This window comes from Seriola lalandi, unplaced genomic scaffold (assembly GCF_002814215.2).
Source record: "Seriola lalandi dorsalis isolate HSWRI2012SDOR001 ecotype SW California unplaced genomic scaffold, Sedor1 jcf7180002054973, whole genome shotgun sequence".
Lineage (NCBI taxonomy): Eukaryota > Metazoa > Chordata > Actinopteri > Carangiformes > Carangidae > Seriola > Seriola lalandi.
Window position 1 is genome coordinate 1,376,376 of NW_019525523.1, and position 13,740 is coordinate 1,390,115.

Consider the following 13,740-nt stretch of genomic DNA (forward strand, 5'->3'; position numbering starts at 1 on the left):
ACAGATTCCTCTTTACCTCACCCCAGTGTTGCCGAGCTATCTGTCTTATGTTGACGTGGCAGCGTGATTGCAGAGCCTGTAAAGTCCTTTGCAGATGTAGACTCTCTCTATCTCTCCTCCCTTGTTCCTGCTTGTTTTCTTCCTTCTCGATATCCTCTTTTATTCCTCCTCCCCCACTCAACCGTCCCTTTTTTTTTTTTTTTTTTAAATCCTTTTCTTCTGAAATTCCCACTGGTGTGTCTTAAAGTGTGTGTGTGTGTGTGTCTGCGTGTGTGTGCGTGTGCTTGACTACTAGGCCAGTTGCCTGTCTGATGTTCAGCCAACTCCTCCTGACACGCTCTCAGCATACTTCTTTTGGTTCCATGGTTGTGAATTCAAGTTGTAAAGCTCTAGAAATGAACACATGAAATATCACTGTGTGTGTTTGTGTGTGTGTGTCTTACTGAGGCTGGACCTGCCAGACAGGACACACAGCCAACACAGCGGGCCAAGCCCACGCTCAGACCTGAAAGGTTCCTGAGAGTTTTTTCATTGAGTGGAGATCACCTTGATTGTGACCTTCGCTGAACGAGAACAGAAAACACTGAAACAATTTGAATTAAATCTTGCCCAAATGATGATCACTCACCAAAAGCTTTTAAGGTGGAGAGAATGACACCTGAGCATTTGCTGCTCTGTAAAAGAGCACATGCTTGTCTCGATGCCTGTGTGTGTGTGTGTGTGTGTGTGTGTGTGTGTGTGTGTGTGTGTGTGTGTTTGTGCGTGTGTTTTATTACTCCTGTTAAACCAAGGGGTGTGGCTTTGTCCTGTTCAAGAGGTTGGTGGAACCCAGGAGTTATGTGTGTTGGCCAGTAGCAGCTTTGGATGGAGGATGTGCACTGTAAAACATTGTAAGCTGGTTAAACTTGAAAACATAAGTTGAGTTCAGTTAACTCACACTCTGAAGGCGGCAGGGATGGGGTGAAATAGCTGTAACTGTCATCATGGTTAGCAGTATTTCAATCATTGTCAGAAGAAACAACCCTGACTTAATGTAATATATATTGATAGGAGACTCATATACAGTATACTTACCATATATATTATATTTTAAGTCAGATGAACTCAGTCTTTCAGTGTAAACACTGGCTGTGAATTTGAAGGTAACTTGAAATGAATTGAACTTGTCTTTTTACTTTTAAGTTAATTTAAGTTTAAGAGTTGATTAGTTGATTCCACAATTTTTTTTTCCTTCATATTCCTGTCTGATGTTTTACAGTGTGTGTGTGTGTGTGTGTGTGTGTGTGTGTGTGTGTGTGTGCGTGTGTGTGTGTGTGCGTGTGTGTTTTAGGGCTTTTTTTCCTGTAAGAGCCGGGTGGTCAGGTTGAATACTGGACAGATGGAATATATTAACTGGAGTCACCGGTTGTGAGGGTACAGTGAGGTTACCACCAAACCAGAGACATGAAACTCACCCAAACTGTAGAATGATCTGTTACCTAACCACAACTTTCTAGTAAAACAGACCTGTACTGTAGCAGTTGCTTAGAATATCTATTGCAATGTACTGTTGGGTCCATATGTGAAGACGCTTACGGGAAAATAATATGAAATCTTTTTTAAATGTTCTGTTCAGTTTCCCTCTGCCAGTTCCTTTAACTGTGAGGCATCCAAAGGCTGTTTCCTATTGCTTGGTTTTATTGTTATGCTTTGGGACAAACACTTTAGCATATTTTAAGATGTCATGTGAAGTTTATGTCATAGGTCATAAAAAAACATCATAAAATGTCTGTGCAAGGCAGACAGACTCTAAACTTGAGCATGTTTCCTGCAGACTTGCTTCAGTGCACACTATTTGTGAAATTAATGTGTTCAGCGGTCAGCTTCAACTTAAATAGTCCTGCTCTGCTAAATGCTCAAACTCCAGTGCCATTGTGGCTCCTCGTGGTCGAAGTTATTATCTGAAAGGAACAAAAAAATCTCCAAAGCTAACTTGATAGCGATTAATTAAATTAATGAAAACCGGCTTCAAATTAATGAGGATTTATGACAGGAATGTTACATGAAAAAAAAGAGAAAGAAAAGATTGGCACTGAACATGTGGGACGGGTGACAAAAGAAGGGGAACAGACATACAAACCTAATTACGATGGAGGACACACCAGCCCACAAACACACCTGCTCGCAAACACACATGTGGACGATCCCTTCACCAGCAGCACCCCTGCCACCACCAACATATATTATCCACAAAGAGCACAGAAAAACAAGGCCATGTGCCTGTGAAGTCATGCCAGGAATTCACAGCACATATTTTGTGGGGGGGAGAGAAAAAGAAAAATACATGCTCTGATTTTTCTCAAAACAATACAATGTGCCGTGTTTCCGGAGTTTATTTGCAGCCAAGGTGTGAGAGGTCAAACGATCCGCTTCCTTATCAGTGCTTTGATGCATGGTGTATTGTGATAACATTGCAATTATTCATGGGGTAGGGCTCAGTGTGTGTGTCTAATGATCCGCAGTCAGACAGACAGTGCTGTGGGACCAACCCAGGCTGATTCAGCTGAGTTTGCCATGGCCTCCCGGACTCTTTACTCCACCAGTTATCGAAGGTGAACAGAGGCCTGAGTCTTCTCCATGGATGCCATGAAATTAGAAATGAGAATTGGACTCAGCTCTGTTTGTCACTGTCTCTGTGTCGCTCTGTCTTCGTCAACAAGTCTTGTAGTTTGGAGTATCTGGTGACTGAACACAGTGCGCTGGAGTAGGGTCACAACCTCTCGTCTCTCTTCAGTGAGCTGCCTCCATATGACAGCCCCTCTCTCTCCCTCTCTGTCTCCAACCCCCTAGCTGTGCTAATTGTTCTCAGGGCTGGGGAGCATTCGTCTGTCACTCAAGGCCTGTGCACTCGCATCTGTGGGTCACAGGCTCCAGCGAAGACTAGAGTAGAGTATGACAGCTCCTGTTTGTGTGTGTGTGTGTGTGTGTGTGTGTGTGTGTGTGTGTGTGTGTGTGTGTGTTTGAGTGTGTGTGTGAGTGTGTATGTGCGTGCATTATGCGTGTGTGCGTGCGCGTGTGTTTCCAAAGCCTAAAGAGTGTGAGGTGAGACGGTGATGGCTGGAGTCTTAGTTCAGGTAAACATGAAGGTGTGTTGCAAGAAATAAAAGAGAAGAAAATGCAAATCAGTTAAGAACAAAAAGAATAGGTAGTTGTCAGAAAACAGCATCATCATGTCTGTGAAGCTGTACTTTGATCTGACAGACCTCTGTCGACAGCTGTGATGCATTGCATTGTAGATTAGTAAATGAGTTGTTCGGCATTTTGGAAAATATGCTTATTTGCTTTCATAATTAGAGTTAGAGGAAAAGTTTGATGCCTCTCTTATATCTGTGTGGTACATATGTAGCTAGAACTAGCAGCAGGTTAGTTTAGCTTAGCACCCATGAATAGATACAGCTTATCCTTTGGAGTTCAGCGCACACAGAGACTGTAGACAGACCTGTCACCTGCCCAGCATGGTGCTGTTAAACCAGAAACACTGCGGCTACACTGCAGTCAGGCCTGCAAGAATGAGTGCAGCCCAAAACTGAGTTTTAAAAGCACAAAATGACCGATTGAAGCACCTGTGTGTGTGTGTGTGTGTGTGTGTGTGCTATGTAACTGCATGTGATGACATTGCTCCTCGCAGTTATATGTCCTCAGTCAGAAAACAGAACAGAAAAGCAAACTCAGCTGGCAGGGAAAAAGGTGTTAATTGCCTTTTTAGCAGGTGTACCTGCATTTAATAAACCTGCTTATACCTGCTAATTTGTGTAAAAAGGGTAATGTAGAGACAAACAAACATTCACATCTATGAATCGCCAATTAACCTGCATGTCTTTGGACTGCGGGAGAAAGCCAGAGTAGCAGAGGAGACCCTCACCAACTCCACACAGGAAGGCCTGACATTCGAACCCAGACCTTCTTGCTGGGAGGCAAAGATGCTAACCACTGCACCACCCTTAGCTTGGCATAGAAACAACTGGAAACAGCTAGCCTGACCTTTGGGAATGTGAGAGCAGCCAATGGTTGAAGGTGGTGAAATTTTTTTTTTTAAATTTCTGGACAAAATATCAGCCTTCAGATTGAGCTACTGTGTTTGTTAGAGAACACTGCTTCTGTATTGATACTGCTTACACAATGTTCACATTCTTTGTAAAAGTCATTTCACGTGGTAATCAAAGCAGACAACAGCAGGTCATAAAACCTGGAAATAGAAAACTAATGCAAAGTATTTCTGTTTGCTATTAAGCTACCAGGCTCATGGTTCGGTGTTACACAGGTTCAGTAGACACCTGCTGCAGCCCTGGTAGACTCCATATTGTTGTTGACAGGACGCTCGTCCTTTCTCTGACCCAGTTTGAACTTTGGGCCTGCTTCCCGAGAGTCATACCAGAGGTCTCAGAAGTACAGGGATGGTTTAACTCCAGGCTTGTTTTAACACTCTAGCCAAACCAAACTGAACGAAATTGGCACGCATTTCTTTGAAGTTGTGGAGGAGATGGACAAGAGGGAGGCACAGACAGAAAAAAGAGGAGAAGAAAGTAGTGGGAAAAGGAGGAGAAGCTTGGGGTGGTGATGTAGCAAAGAATGATGACCTCAACAAAGTGACCGTTCCTGTGTAGCAGCTTCTGTAATAAATAACTTGAGCGAGGTTTAATTGTGAGCGTCCAATCCCTGAGTTATGCTGCTGCTGCTGTCGCTGCTGCCACAGTTGTTGTTGATGCTGCTGCTGTCAGGGCTTGTGGGGAAGAAATGAAGTCTAATGTAAGAGGTTACTGGCTGCGGTTGTCCCTTTGTTTACTGTTGTTTAGTCTGGTATTTATAGGTACAGTGCAGCCTGTTTCAGCTAATTATACTGTGGACGCCATAGGGATGATTGCAGTAATGACTGGTTGGCTTTCCTAAGCATTCTGAACTGTTTTCCTTTCTGTTCGTTTTGCTGTGTGACACAATCTGGGAATTTTTGTTTGCACGTGTTTGTTTTCGTGTGTGCACGGCTGCCTGCGAGCACGCACATGCGTATTTCCCTAAATTCTCGCTAAAATACATGTTTATCACCGCGCTGGGGTGGCGTCTTGTCCCATTTTTCACAATGAAGGAACATATATCATCTCTCAGCTATTACAACTGCGCATTTGATAGGGACCCAGGTCTCCTACAACCACCACAGCTCACTTAACATGCAGAAACAGACCCCAGGAATGTTCTTTAATCAACCTTAATTATAGTTTCCCAGACTCTGCTGCTCCCAGGTCAGTTGTTAATCCAGGCTTCTGGTTCAAAAGTTCAGAGTGTCATTTGTTCAGACGGAGAGGGCCCCTGAACACCTCCTGCCAAATACTAACCAACTTAAACACTGACGCAACTATCATTCATCACAAGGTCCTCGTCCGCGCCCCCACATATCAATGTTGCACAGGCTGATGTTAATGATGAACATTAAAATGTTCTCTCTGTTTTTTTTGTGTATCTCAGAGTAGCTCAATTCATCTAGTCAAATTCTTAGTATTCCGGGCATTTATTTTCATGTTTTTGTGGTGAAGATAGTTTGCAGCTGCATCAGGAGAATGCAGGCAGTGACAGGGAGGTATGCTGAATTTACACATCTCTAAGAGAGATGGCTGTCTGTGTTGTGCGCCTGTGTGCCTCCCACTTGCATGTAAACAACAAAGATTTCTGATCCAGTCCCACACAGAGGAACATGGAGAGCTCATTCAGTAAAGCCTGAAAGATAATTCAGCCCAGATTCAGTGAAACACACACACACACACACACACACACACACATGTGGAGTGTGGATGTTATCAGCATAGTTTGGAAGTACGGCTGACACGTTTTCAAAACACTGCGTGCTAGGTTGAAAGTGTGCTGGATGGGTCAGTGAGGTTTGACAGGAGAAAAACAGTCTGGTGTGAGCTGGAGATACACATCTCATCTTGTCTGACTGTCCACAAACTCACGACCTCAAGAGGCCTCATGTTTATACATGAGCACTTGGGTTTGAAACAATTTACTGAAGGGAAAAGAAGGACTAAAGAATTTTGTGGAAAATCTGAAATAAGCTGCCACTGTAGATAAGTATTATTTCCATTTTAGCTCTAACAGGTTTAACCTAAATAACTGTGTGGTCTGACCAATAAATATGTAGCCTAGATTTCAATGTGGTTGTGTGACTGGTGAGGTGAACGTGTGTGTGCAGTAGAGCTCAACTGATATCGGATGTTTTAGACCAATACAATGTTCCCTACAATGGTACCAATATATTTTGTAATGTAAAACTGTTCCATCCATGTTTATATCCATCCTTCCATCCATCCATCCATTGGATCCATCCAACCAACCAATCTCTTAATCTGGGGTTGGGTCGCTGTGGCAGCAGGTCAATCAAGGTAGTCCAGACATCCCTCTCCCCGGCAACCTATTTCAGCTCCTCCTGGGGGATCCCGAGGCGTTCCCCGGCCAGATGAGATATATAACCCCTCTAGCATGTTGTGGGCCTACCCCAGCTTCTCCTACAAGTTGGACGAGCCAGGAAGACCTCCGCCGGGAGCTGCCCAGCAGGCATCCTTATCAGATACCTGAACCTCCTCAACTGACTCCTTTCAACGTGAAGGAGCAGCGGCTCTACTACAAGTACGTAACTCCTACAGAGGAAACACGTTTCGGTCGCTTGTATCTGCAACCTCATTCTTTATGTCACTACAGTTGGCGAGGATCGCAACAAGCTTTACCTTTTGGCTCACCACAATGGTCCGCTACAACTCCCACTTTACTAATTCCACCCCAGTCCGACTGTCAATCTCCCGCTCCATCCGACCCTCACACATGAAGAAGACCCTGAGAGATTTAAACTCTTTCACTTGGGGCAGCAACTCAACCCCAACCCAGGGAGAGCAAGCCACCGTTTTCTGGTAGAGAACCATGACTTTATGACTTGGAGGTGCTGACTCTTATCTCAGCCGTTTCACACTGTGTCGCAAACCAGCCCAGTGCATGCAATGCGAACCACATCATCTGCAAATAGCAGAGAGACACAGTCTTCCCCCTGGCTGCACCTTGAAATCCCGTCCTGGAAATCACAAACAGGATTGGTGGCAAAGGACAACCTTGGCCAAGGTTATAAATACAACAATAATGCACAACACAAATACAACAAAATAGCATGGAGCATGGAGATTTATTCCAGTCGTTCTAAGAGCTTTTGTCTTCTGCGGTCGTCTACAGCAAATGGAACTTGTGCACGTTAAAGACATCGACCAGGAGTTAAGGGAGAGCCAGAGAAAGCTCAACAGTATCTGATAAAGGCTCGGCTGAATTTGAAGTTAAAACATTTTATCACAAACAATCGTGTATTAAAAAAATGGGAAATGAGAGATGAAGAAAACGAGAGTTAAATATATGTAATGCAGCTTATAAAAGACAATAAACAATAGATGAAACATTGTGTGGTGTGGGGGAAACTGTATTATGAAGATTAGATGATTTTTTGACGGTTAAGATAGCCTGTCACCAGTGACTAATTCACCTTTATATTTCAGTTTTCCATAATTTAGCTGGAATTCTTTTTTGTCTGTGTGTGATAAGTTAAACTAGCTGATAATATCTGCCTGGCCTGTGAATCTGTTGGCCTCTAGTGAGCAACTGAATGTGCATATGAAACAAAGAAAGGCAACTTAGGGGCCGTAATGTGATGACAGTTCTGACAGAAATGAGGAGTAAAGAGACAAAGAGTCAGCCGGGTTTCAGACTTTCAGCCAGTGCGTGTGTGCGTTCAGTTGGAAGGCATTTGTCTCTGGATATCGATCGCTATTGACCAGAGCAACATCTGAGAGCAGAGGTACTGACAGCTGCCTCTGCGGCCGGTCGCGGCTTTCATTTCTTCATTTCATTATGCAGTCTCGGTTGCTTTATCATGTACTACTTGTTGTCTCGCGTGGCCCATTTTGTCCTGCAGCAATCCTCAAGGCGAGTGTGTGAATAAGTGCGTGTCTGCCTGCCTGAGAGTCCATAAGAACGCTTGTGCTTATTGTATTTGCCATGTTCACACAGCCTGCAACAAGCAGCTTGATATAATATTGCATCCGCCTTCTGTTGAAAAACAAGGTCAGATCATCAACTAATTTGATCAGTGTTTTACTTAATATTCAGTCCATCATGCTGGTTCAAATGAGACAAGTTCATATGTGCTACCTGACAAGCCCTGAGCAACCAGCCTAGATACCACTGCTGGTGTCATGTCTGAAGAGACATGCATGGTATGCTAGCAAATGTTGCAGCCAAATTAGGTTCCTACATTTCCCTCTGGGCATTGCCAATCACTCTGATGGTGTGTTGATAAATGTAAGCACAGTCAAGCTGAACTAAAGAAATGAGGACACAATATAGAAACTTGGCTTGATCTCAACAGTCAGAGAGGTCATGTTTGGCCTCCCTCCAACTGTTGCTGTGTTGTATCCTTCATCACACAGGGTGAAAGGAAGGGTATTATCAATGCATTAAACTAACTTTGTCAAAAAGGGATTGACAAGTAATCTGCTGAGAGAAGGAGCTATTGTGAGAGACGGAAGTGAGGGGAAGAGCTGAGGTGAGAAGAGATAATGATGCAGCTGCCGTGTGAGCCCCTGAGAATTCTGGGAAAAGCGCCTTTGCGTCCTGTGGCAGAGATCACATGATGGCTCTGTTGTCACGAGACCAGGTAGAGGGCTTCATCTGCACAAATGTGCTTGTATTGATGAGTGATTCTGACTTCATCCTCCTTTGTTTATTATCCGACATTGTCTTGATTCAGCTTTCAGCCCATCCGTCAATCTGTTTGTCTTTCATGTGTTGGCTGCATTCATGGCAAGTGTTACGCAGCTGTTTGTTTGAGCATCTGTGTATGTGCATGTTTGGAATTCTTTGAAACCTGCAGCAGACCCACAGATGGACATTTTATGGCTGCATTAACTTCCTTGGGAACTGATGTCAGTTCTCTTAATTTCCCACTACAATACCTTGTGTCAGACGTTATTTTAGCTGGTAATGAGAAGCCTGGAGTGGCAGTGTCTGGCTCTCTTTTGAATAGTTTTTAAGTTAGAACAATCCTCTCAGGGAATGTTCCACCATTACTGATTGGATAGAGGACAGCATACCCGCAATATGCCCAGCAGAAGTTGGTAGAAAACAGCAGTCTTCAGAAAATTCACATTTCCTAACAGCGCTGCAAAGAAACCTGTGTAACACAGTGACAGACAGCAGAGAGGTGGTAAATGTGTGTTGTGTAAGCAGCAGGAGCCTTTGAACTACCTCCTCCTGTTACACAACCAGTGGGGCCACCTGTACTCGCTGCACCGCCATCTCTTTAACCTGTGCCTGGTGACACCTGAGTATTTGTTGTCAGAAACCAGTCTATTAATTTGACCCTGTGTCTGTTCTTGCAGAAATGGTAGCCTTTACCCTCCTGTCGTAGCTCAGTCCTGCAGCGCCCGGCCACCAGCGCGAAGCAGAAATGCCAGGGAATGCTGAGATGGCTCACTCTGTTCCTCTGACCTCCAAAAAGTTGAAAGAGAGATGCTAGCGAGCGCAGAGTCAGAGCGGAGGATGATGGATGGCTCTAAGCAGTCTAATAGTGTTGCCCTCCTCTACAGAAAGAGAACAAATATCTGCCGGGGCTGAATGATGTGTGTGGCCTCTGCTCCCATCATCATACGGTATGCCAGGTTCTCTCATGTGGCTTTCCTTCGGGTGTACTGTAGACGCAGAGAAAGAGAGCTCCGTGTGGACAAATAGCACGACTGAGAGGAATGTGGAGATTTAGAGGTAGAGAGAGAATGAGATGAGACAAAAAGCAAAAAGAAATGCACCAGGGACACAGGAGGGTTAGAGTGACATTGAGAGGTAGAGAAGAGAGATCTCAGCTCTGTCAGGCTGCTTGTCTTCACACAGTACAAATAGATGGTCCATGGCTCTTCCCTGGGCTAATGATCACTCTACAAGCTTGATGTCTTCTTTACTTTGACATGTGAACGCAGGTAACATCTCCATATTGTCGTACTGTCATGACACCACTGTTCTGTCACTAAAAGATGTTTTTTTAGCATAAATATATGCATGCAAAGGTTTGGTTCTTGCTCAAACACTAATCTGAATTAAAGCTGAATTATGATTTCTGTAAATGAGTCCTACATTATCTTAATCTATACCCAGGCCACAATCTTTGATCTATATTTTAAACAGTCAGAGTCCGTGTCCAGAATAGATGAAGGTATCACAAACTTGACACTCCTGTCTCGTAAAGCCTGGCAACTTTGTTCATAAATTATTGCATGCCGGGGCGAGCTGTGGCCCTGAGGGTTTTGGAGGAGACCTTTAGCTGAGCAGAGACTGCTTTACACCTGTAATATAAATTAAGTGCGGGAAGGGGAGGGGAAGGCATGGACACCTGAACCTCTTCCACAAAGCAATAGCAGCAACCTGACGTTCCTGGCTCATGATTTATTACTGCTGGATGGAGCAAGGCTAAGTTTTGAATCCTAAAGTCCAGCTCCGGTGACCTTACCTTAAACAAGCAAGTATTCAGTTTACAAGGCTATGTAGGACCACCAAATCCTACCCCTGCTTTATATCCGAACTCCATTCTGCTTGACACTTTTACTGCTGGAAATAATCTTACATCGCTGTTTGAGACCGTATTTACAGAGAAGCTCAAATATTTAAATAAGGTGATGAAAGTGCTGAAAGATTATCTTATATATTATATATCTTATATTTAATTTGAATGTGTCTCTATCATCCTGTGTTGAAACAAACTTGTGGAGACTTGTGGAGTTTTGCTGTTAATAATAATTATGGCCTTTTGATGCCTAGCTGTTGTTGATTTTCATTCCAAATCAATTGAATCTGAATCTTTCAACAACATAAGCAGAGCACTTGGAGAACAGCAGGAATTCTCTATTATGGGACCCAAACCAGAAGGGCTTGTTGTGAAAGATTCCTTCTGCTCACAAGCATGGTCGTCCTGGACGCACAGACTGTTGTACTGGCTTACTGGCAAGAAGTGAACCCTCCCTTCTTCGAAACACATACGCATAAAGAATATGTAGCATCTGACAGAGTAAGATGTTTTTGAGGAGTAATATGTAAAATCTACACTTGGTCCTCTTTATTGATTAAGAAACGGACTTAGATTCGAAGTACAATACCAATCTCGTGTTTGTGTGTTAACTGCAGGGCTGGAGCCGGAAGGCCATTAGCTTAGCTTAGTGTCATAACTGGAAGCAAGGCTCGAGCAGCTAACCTGGCACTCTCTTAACCTCCTAAGACCCGAACTCTATTCTTTGCTATTTAGGCTGATTGGGACCTGAGAAAAATTATGTCCACATATGAGGACATTAGTTTAAAAATTTCGATTACTGAGTGGCAGTATAATATCCTCATATGTGGTCACCAGGCCCTTGTTGAGAAAAAGTTAGTATTGTGGTCTAGAGAACCCAAAATGTGAGGTCCACATATGTGGATGCCAGGTCCTAGGAGGTTAAGTAAAAAAAACAAAAAACAATTTCAAATGAATTTGAATCACATTTAATTGCAATGCAGTTAGCCAACCCAAAAATATATGTTTGCATTTTACAAAGTCAGCAAACAGCCCTATCGTCATATAGTTTTCCATCTGCTGTCAAATCCCAAATTCCTGAACATGACTATTTACATTGTTTGATGTCATCTGTTCAGCACAGCTCTTTGTTTTGTTGTTTTGATTTTGTCTTGGCAAGGAGGAAAATAGCCTAGTTTCCGTACGGGGCAAACAATGGGTCCGACAAACAGTAGCCTGGAATAGAATGGCAGTTGCATTTATATACTGAGAGTTTTAAATTCAAACAGATCATTACAGATCGAATATTTTTTTTCCTGAATGGTAATTCAGCACTTTAAATCAAAATCCAAAAATACACCTACCAACACCTTTGAAGGTTACTGATTAACATGTGTCTTGTTTGTTGGTCACTCATTTTATGAGTTCAGTATGAAGCTTGAACCAGGAGGTAATTAGCCTGGCTTAGCATAGAAACTGGAGGCTTAGAAATAGTGGAAGAGCTAGCCTGGCTCTCCCCACAGTTGAGAAAGAGATAAAGCTCACCAATTACATTATATCTCATTTCATTAAACTCTACACAATCAGTGTAGTGATAATGTCTCAAACCACAGCATGGGTTGTCATATATGGTAAAAGGTTTTAGTAGAGGTGTCTATAATTGATAATAATAATAATGATAATCGATAATTAGTAAGTGATTAAGGTGGTGGTAGGTGTGTTTTTGATCATTAGTGAGAGCTAGGCTAGCATATTCAATTTGCTTCAAGTTTTTAATGCTAATCTAGGTTACTTGCTAGATCCACATTTATAAGAGATTAATCATATTAATCATTATAGCTCACCAAGATGACGAGATCACTGCGACTGGAGCCAAGGGATCAACAGCAGTGTCAGGACCTCGACGTCTGTCTTACCACACTGAGGTTCTCCGTGTGGATATTATCACCCTTGGGAGTTCAAAGTCAAGTTCAGCCATGTTGATTTTAGCTACATAGTTTTAAATGAGCAGGAGGAAACTCTCCAGGATGACACATCTACAAAATGTTTGAATCCCAATGTCATCAAGTTATGCGCAATAACATCAAAACTGACTGGCCAAGAAAATGGCCTCTCAGAGTTTGTGTGGGGGAGAAAATGGAAAAAATTTGTCTGAGTCATGGCCCCCTTTTTTTTCCCTTTTCCCTGCTGTGGATGTTTGCTCATCGTGGGAGAAACAATCAGCAATTCTGGAAGCTTCCACAGGCCCCATTAAAAAATCATGAATCAATTTGAGCTTGTTCAAAATTTCAAACAGAGCGTTCATTAAAAATTCACTGGGACCTCTCTGTCTGTCGCTTGTAAATACATCATTGGTATTGCTGTGGCTGATGAGGGCTGCCTCAGAATGAGCCCAGTGCTTATGTGCTTGATCTTTGACTTTGGTGTCAAGGGCAAAGTCGTAGACTTGGTTCGCATAAGGTGTTCCCCTGAGGTGTTTACTGTTAGCAAAACAGCAACTTTTTCAAAACACTTTGAACCACTAAATAGCTTGATGTCTTCATATCCATTTCAACTTGAATTGTACATCATTATGGTTCCAGCCACTCACCTCAAATATCCTTTTATCATTGTGAATCACTCTGTGCTAAAATTTTTAATGAGAACAACCAGGTGTTAAAACTGAAGTGGGCTCTGTAAGGTGCAAGCACTTTCTTACCTGCAGCCTCTCTAATCCTCTCTCTCTCTCTCTTGCACATGCATACACATACACACAGACACACACACACACATGCACACACTCACACACACAAGCTCGCTGCTTTCCCCGGTTTCCATGGAAACCTGTGGTGAAGGAACAGAGAATTCAAGGACAGGTATGTTTGCAAATGAGAGTTCCTTGGATCGTATGTCCACTGAGCCACCATTATCAGCCCATCTCATCCTCCAACACACGCTCTTGTTCTCTGACACTAACAGGGTGCCGCGTAAGCACTTGCATTTTATTGTAGTGAAATGTGAAGTATATGAGACTAAACATGACACATGATGCTATGTGCGTGTCTGCCTGCTGTGAGTTTGGTACATCTGCAGACCATGCTGTGTTTATGGGTTTGGTGTGTGTGTGTGTGTGTGTGTGTGTGTGTGTGTGTGTGTGTGTGTGTGTGTGT